The sequence below is a fragment of the Zootermopsis nevadensis genome, unplaced genomic scaffold (assembly GCF_977971745.1).
Source record: "Zootermopsis nevadensis isolate Lab colony 2312 unplaced genomic scaffold, Znev_1.0 Znev_ptg000022l, whole genome shotgun sequence".
Taxonomy (NCBI): Eukaryota; Metazoa; Arthropoda; class Insecta; order Blattodea; family Termopsidae; genus Zootermopsis; species Zootermopsis nevadensis.
In genome coordinates, this window is record NW_028259154.1 from 6,555,998 (window position 1) to 6,564,083 (window position 8,086).

Sequence of the window (8,086 nt, forward strand, 5' to 3'; positions counted from 1 at the left end):
GACTGGTAGGAAGTCCGGAGAAGTCGGATTAAACCAACCACTCGTCCTACCGCAGAAGTTAACATCCAAGTTCTGTGTTTTCTTGGGAAATAATGCATACGTGACTTCCTTAATGTGGTTAGGGGAATTACGAATCCAATTGACCAATGAGAAACGCCGATTCCAGGGCGGTTCCCGTGAACCACGTCATAACAGCGTCTTTTGATCTGTATAAAATTGAAGGATTGGTACTAAAAAGGGGCTCTCGCTAATAAGAAAGGTTGCTACTGGAATCTGTGTCGCTCGTGCTCGCGGTGGTGTGTGGTCTGGGTGAGTACTTGTTTGTTTTACTGTGACTGTAGGTGAGATACTTGGTCTGGTTTGAGCTAGTTAATGGGTCAGGGAAATGTATTTTATAATTAAATATTATTAATGTAGCTTTTGTAATTGGAGTTTTATATAGTATGTCATATTTACTGCTCCTTTATCAAAGTCCTTATCCGATGGCTAAAAAGAGAAAGAGACAGAGAGAGGGTTTGACCTGTAGAGCATAACACACTTTAATTCATGCCTTTTTTAAAAGTATTCATTGTCTGGACTTTTTCCATCGTCTTTGTTTATAAGAAGAAACTACGACGTTTCGGAAACCGACTCTTTTTCCGTAATCAGGCGAGAGGTGCGAACTCAGTTGGAGCTATTATTAAGAGCTAGTCTCCATCACTGAAAATTTCTGTTCACTTACTAATGATTTATTTAAGATCGGTTTCTCAGTAGATCAGACTAGCGTCAAATGATAGTGTATAAAATTAGATACTGTAAGAGAATTTGCTCTGGGTGCCTGAAGAAAACCAGGAACATCTTATCTCAGGATATCCGGTCTCCAGGTCGAGATTTGAAGCGCGGACCTCTGTAATCGAAGCATGCCCGCTATTCAATTGACCGCGACGTTCGATTTATGTTATGTATCGTTATATAATGTGTCATGTATTTATAAGAGGGGAAAATTGGATTTTACGTGAAGCTGGCGGAAGATTTATAAGATGGTTAAGGACACTGTTATAATTCCAGGATTCTCCCTAACGCAAGGAATGAACTGTCGCTGATGGGTTTGGTAAATTCTTAGATGCCCGAGATATATGTACATAAAAATGGTTTCCACCACTGCATTTGCGGTCAACATGGGTTCCCCATCATCCACCACACTTCTCAGGTTTTTCCAGTGGTTTGGTCACAAAACATTACCGACTGAACCGAGAAACATCAGACTTCATTATACGGTGCGGATGACACCGTCGAGGACTTGGAGAAGATACAACTCAGTCGGGTCCTACGAGGGGAAAACGAGCGTGGGTTGGTTCCGAGTGACGATCAGTTTGGGTTTCGAACGAGACAGTGCAAGACCCTACAACGGGGCCAACTTATTCAAAGGTGTTTGCTTGGTTGGTTGCATCACACCCCCGTTATGTATTTAAAGCTCGGTTTAACAATTCCAGGAAATTATTTCATGCGGAGAAATGGCTAAACTTTCTAGAGGCGATATTCTACTCTTGTGGTGGACTCCGCCCTCACCTTCGTGGTTGGTTTACTTGGTCCAAGGCCTGTTTGGCAAGTGAAGTTTCAGGCGTACATGAAGATGAAATTTGAAGCGACGTCCAAGTCAAATTTCTAAATTTTTACGTCCCGAAGAAGGAAACGAAATTTATTGCCTCAACCAACGCGTACGGTCTGTGTGGAATATGCATGTCGCTTTATTATTTACAAAGTTACGCCGTCTAGTGAGAAAACGAGAAGACAGTTCCGTAGGTAAAACTTGGGACCAAGGAAATCCAGAATATTTATACTTGGCAAAAGGTAGGTAGTGTAGATATTGACAGTCGAACCATGCGAAACAATTAGTTTATTTTTATTCGTGTTCGTGCTTTTATTTGTCATCATACACAAATTAACATCACAGAATTCGGTTAACAAATTCTATAATTTTACAGCGACACTTATTAACCTTGTAAAATGCAAACACATTCCGAATTGGAGCAGCGGCCTATGGTATTGCCATACTCGGAACAAGCTTGGTGGCACTTTCCGAACGTGAAAGGATGTTCTTGCAGACAGTCGTAGGTGCCGGGAAGTTCTGTGGGTAAATGGAAAATGTACATTGAGGCTAATTTGTTAAAATGTTAAGTAGGCTGTGGGGAGACCGAAATTGTTATCAGAACTGTTTGGTTATTCTAGGTTAATTAGGTTAGGTTAGATTGTTATTTTAGGTTAGGTTAGGCTTGGTTAAGTTGGGTTAAGCACGGCTTAGGTTATTTTGCATAGGAGCCGGGATAGCTCAGTCAATATAGTGACTAGCTACGGACTGGGCGATCGGGGTTCGATCCGCGACGGAGGCAGAGGATTTTTCCTCTAGCCTCTGCGTCCAGACCGGTGCTGGGGCCCACCCAGTCTCCTGTCCAGTGGGTACCGAAGTCCTATCCCGGGGATAAACACGGCCGGGGCGTGATCCTGACCACTCACTCCATCTGGTGCCGAGATCAAGAAAAAGTAGGAGTTATACCTGCGCTCCCCCCAAGCGCCTGCATTGGCGTGTTGCGGAACAGCTTTAATTTTACTTGTAAGTTATTTTGCATATTGAGGCAAGGGTAAGGAGAAGATGAGTGGGTTTTGTGTCGACCAGTTTCTCTTGACACTGCCAATAATTTTGAAAGTTGCTAATTATCGTATGCATTGTAGGGATATTTTATTAACTTTGATTGATTTTGACGTTTCTACTTTAAGTAGGATTTGAGGTTCTCACGACCGTGAGTCCAAAAATGGCCGGTGTGTGGGTTGCCCGTGTATTTTGGTGGAATTTTCAAACGTTTCAGAGGTTCTTGCTGTGACGACTCATCGCGCTAAAGATGGAGGCAGCAAGTACCTCTGAAACGTTGGAATACCTCTAACATACCGCAAGGAGCAACAATCCAGAAGACGCCATCTCCCCTCTTTAAGCTAGTTCTGAATGAAGACCTGAAGGACTGGAGCCAGATGTGTGCATGCATTTATCAGAATGGATGGCGTTGCCAGTGACGCAACGAGCCAAACAGTGGAAATCCATTTTTGCCGAAGGAGTAATTTCAGTGATCGCCACCAGGTGTTTTCCGAGGTTTAGCACAACATAAATGTCAGGATACCACTCATGAAAATGTGTATCAGTGTTTAGAAGACCTTGAGATTTAATTACATTTATCGTTTGGACGTTTCCGTTGCTTCATTTCGCCAAAACGCCAAATTGCTCAGTTCGTCATTGCGTTAGTGTAAAGGCCAATAGCTTCCTTGAATATCGTGTTCTGATGATGTGGGTTGGATTGGATTGATCGGACGAAGATCCGTTTGTTAACTTTTGTTTGAATGGTATGAACACTGGGGTCATTTAAAACAAATGACTTTCTTCACCAGCAGACGACTGCTGTTCAGTTGGTTCTAGGATAAGCTAAGAAGTAGAGACGACGTTTTCGAAGCCATTTCATGGGCGGAGATAATTATTAGTGACTATGTTAAAAAGAATATATAATTTTTTTTTATTGTGTGATTTTTCGTTTTATCGTCGTGTACTTTCCTACCTTTGTTTAACATCACCGTGTCCTAACATTTGCGTTTTTCCCCATCAGAGTGTGCTCTGGTCTGCTGGATTTTTTTCTGGCTTTAAAAGTGGGACAAATATCTGACACATGTTCACGGCTCTGATTTCCTGTTTCATTATTATATTCTGTCATTAGTCTACATTTTTATGTATATCTGAGTTTTGTTTTTATTCTGCTAATAAATAATTTTTTTTATTTGTGTTCTGTTCCATAAATGATAAGTTTGTAAAGGGTGTGGGCCTACGTTTGTTTCAACTGTTATCCTAGAAGCGAGCACAAATGCCAATTTCATTAAAATGCACTTCCGCTCTATGTAAGATACGAACATTAACGCTCAAGTAGGTATTTAACATGTATTTGAAACTTATGTAATGTATTAAAACTGGGACATGTATGGCCACTCATAGTTAGAAATTTAGTTTCTGGATCAAACATCGTAAAGCATACAAAAAAGGCCGGTTTCGACCGAGGGCCCTGAGCTTGGCATCCCTCCTGTTGAGACGAGGTAATTCACACTGCAGTCAATTACACGGATGTAGGCTTAATTAGTTATAACATTCTTCTGGATTATAATAGAAGACAATGATGGAATTCACTTACTGACACTCCAGTTAGAAAAGGAAGATTCCTGAAACAATTGACGTCAAATGTTTAGAATATCACACTCATTTGAATTTGGAATGCAACACATTTCATACTAGACATTTCTCGAAAGTCATTCTTGGGCGTCACAGAGTGATGACAGACCCACGTAACAAAAGAAGCTGACAAACTTCATCTTCATCTGGTTTGGTATTCTTAGATTACCTAATGAAGTAGGTTGAAGGAAACAAGTTTTATTGGTGGCCATGCTGCATTCATGGAAAAGACACAAATTACATGTAAATCCATGATTTTTCATTATGAAGAAACATATATTTGAACGCTAAGCTCTGAACGGTGGGCAGAAATTGCTGATTTTGGAAAATATTTTGTAGATTAAGGCTTTGCTTACCTGCATTATCACCATAATGCAGCACAGAAGGACGAAGCGTACAAAAATCTTCATTTCTGCTGCCCTGTAGCTGTGAGAGAGAGACCTGAAACAAGGGAATAGATTCCATATTGTGATACGTATGTATCAAATGGACCGTGCAATAGCTCAGGCCGTCAGTCTCCGGGAGAGTGGCTCTGAAACAGTTTTTCTCTCCGGGTCCTTCGTTTCGACTGATCAATAACCCACCTGTTATCCGTAATCACTCGTTTATCATCCGAGGTCTGGACAATCAGCTCCTCGGCGGCAGCGTTTCCACAACGACAGATGACATCCTCGACCATTCATTATAACAGTTACGATGTGACTGCTTTAATGAATCTGCTTGTTGTGTGCTGATTACAAGACCGCTATTGTGTGAATTGAAAGAAAGAAATTGGATATAAAAAAATTGAATTAGAAGGGAGCCTCAGGTTGGAGGTCTGTGATGTATGTGCGTATGTGGCATTTACAGAAATGGGAAGATTGTAAGTCTAACATTAGACTGAACAACGTTACAAAATTTCGAAAAGTACAAAACTTTTAAAATCTGCTTTCACAGTTCTAAGACTTTACTGACTGCAAACCCACAAAATTCCCGAAATTAAACGTTTCTCAAAATCGAAATTTATAGAAATTAAAAATTTTCCAACCTCTTGGCATAATACTGTCTTAATTTTTAAAATTATCAATATTTCGAAATTTAATGTTTAAGTTCGCATACCTAGAAAATTTTAAAACTTCCAAACAAACAAATTTATAATAAGAAATGGGACAAAATATGAAAGGAAATAATGTTTTAAAATATGAAGTATTTATTCATTTTCATTTTTCAGTATTTTTGAAAGTCCGAAAGTTTTCAAAATTATAAGACCGAAAAATCATTATCTAGTCAATACTCATATTCGAAATTGAAAGATTTTAAACTTCAAATCTCGACATTCATCGCAACCTAACATGTCTTAAACTAAACCGAAACACACAAAATGAATAATTATCTAACCTAACCTAAGCTGACTTAACATAACGTAACCGACCGAAGTTTAGCCGAGAGTAACCCAACTTTACCTAATCTGTTCTATCCTCACTTAGTTTAACCTGATCAAACAAAGCCTAACAAGTAAAAAACCTAACCAAAGCAAAGAAAATTCAACGAAACCACATTGTAAATTCAATATTCAAAATTGGAAAATTCTTCAAGATCACTACACCGTGTTTCAAAAGTAGCTTTACAACTTCGCAGGAGAATATAAGTTTATTTAAAGGACGCGCGCAATATTTTTAAATACACAAATTTAGCCAGACACATCGAGTTTCATGCACATAAACTGTAGTATCGAAAACCGTGTTTCTGAAGACGCCGTGGAACAAATTAGGGAGAGCTTCGCTCGAAGTCCACGCAAGTCAACGAGAAGGACATCTCGGGAAAGTGGGATTCCACATGTGACTGTGTGGCGAGTGTTACGAAGACGTTTACACTTAAGAGCGTGCAGATTATCCATGGTGCAAGCCATTTCAGATGGCGATAAACTGGATCGTAAGGAATTTTGTATGGAAATGTTGCGGTGGGTTGAAGACGACACAAGGATTTCTGGACTCTGTAATTTTGAGTGGCGAAAGCATGTTCCATGTCACTGGTAAGGTCAACATCCACAACTGCAAGATTTGGGGTAGTGAAAATCCACGTGCCTTCCTGGAACATGTTCGTGACAGTCCAAAAGTTAATGTGTTTTGCGCCCTCAGCAAAGATAAAGTGTACGGCCCCTTCTTTTTCATGGAGAAGACCATTACCGGCATTGTGTGTCTGGACATGCTCCAACAGTTCCTTATTCCTCAAGAAGATGAAGACGAAGATGACCAGGAAGGACGCGTTCACTTCCAGCAAGACTGTGCATCCCCTCATTACCACGGAGAAGTCCGCGAGTACCTCAACAACCGTTTCCCAGGTCGGTGGATTGGTCGGGCCGCACCAATAGCATGACCACTTCGTTCCCCGGATCTAACACCTTTAGATTTTTTCTTGTGGGGATTTGCTAAAGATCGAGCGTACGTGCCACCCTTACCTGCAAATGCGGCCGAACTCCGAACTCGAAATACCGCCGCAGTTGCTGAAGTGTCACCAGAGATGCTACACCACGTGTGGCAAGATATTGACTACAGATGGGACGTCTGCAGCATAACAACTGGAAGTCGCATTGAACCATAAACGTCAGATGGACATAAAACTTTAAGTGTTTGACTACATTTATATGTTCTGAAATTATATGTTTCTCCTATCAGTTCACCAATATCTCTCCCTCAAATTGTGAAGCTACTTTTGAAACACGCTGTATTTCCTGAACTTAAAATTTGTCAAAAATTCCTTTCACACACAATTTTATAATTTGTAATTTTTTAAAAAATTGAAATTCCTCAAGATTAAAATGTGTAAGATGTTGAGAATTATTATTTTGTGCATCTCAGAATTTTCCAACATTTCAAAAGTCTCGTAATGTTTAATTTTTAAATATTTCAAGTTTTCGAAATTTAAAAAAAAATCAGTTTAATTGAAGCTAAAACAAAAAATTAGAAATTGTAAGAATTTTAAAATATCCACAATTACAAAATGTCGAAAATTCTTGGACAATTTGAAATCAAAATTTAATTCACAATTTCACTATTTCAAATCGTAAGATACTAAATTCGGCCAAGGACAGGGTCCGGTGGAGAGCTTCGTATAATTCGGTCATGAAACTTCGGGTTCGGTAAGCCATCTAGTTAGTTAGTTATTTAGTTAGATCAGTTCAGGTACCATCGAATCGGGACCGACCCCTAGTGATGTTATGAACAATATCCCTTCATCCTCTTCTGTCACTAGTAACTGTCCTCAATGCTTCCATGGCCTTTCCACAGAGTTCCCTGATTCCATCAATCCATTTCATCCTGGGTCTTCCTCTGTGTCTACTACCTTCCACTTTTCTAAGCATTATCGATTTTTCTAGACTGTTATCGGCTCACATGATATGACCAAAGTACTTTAGTCTTAATTTGCATATCGCGGCCTCAAGGGAACAGTCATGCCTAATGTGCCCAAGAACTCATCTTTTTGTTCTCTTGGCAGTCCATGGCACTCTTGAAAGTCGCCTCCAAGCCCAAAGCTCAAATGCACCATTTTTTTTCTTTCCATCCTCCTCATTGTCCAGCTTTCACATCCATAAGTTACTACAGGGAAGACCATTGCTTTGATGATTCTTATTTTTATTTTTAGTTCAATGTCCTTATCTTTCACAATATTTTCCAGATTTGTCATTGCTCTTTTTCCCAAAATTATTCTTCTCTTCACTTCTTCAGCACAATCACCATTAATATTAATTATAGTACCTAATATAATAAAACTATTAACCACTTCTATTTCTTCGTCATCAATTTTAAAATGTCTAAGGATAGAAGTTGACATTATTTTTGTTTTATTCAGGTTTAAGTTTAAGCCAAATCT

General features: G+C 39.5%; 1 long non-coding RNA gene across 1 annotated transcript; it reads right to left on the minus strand.

Moving 5' to 3' along the window:
- Positions 1-1,871: 1,871 nt before the first annotated feature.
- On the minus strand, positions 1,872-5,099 carry LOC110836120 (uncharacterized). The gene is made up of 3 exons (XR_002545179.2): positions 4,594-5,099; positions 4,200-4,227; positions 1,872-2,107 (listed from the first exon to the last, which is right to left on the minus strand). It is a non-coding gene; the product is annotated as an uncharacterized LOC110836120 (long non-coding RNA).
- Positions 5,100-8,086: the final 2,987 nt, after the last annotated feature.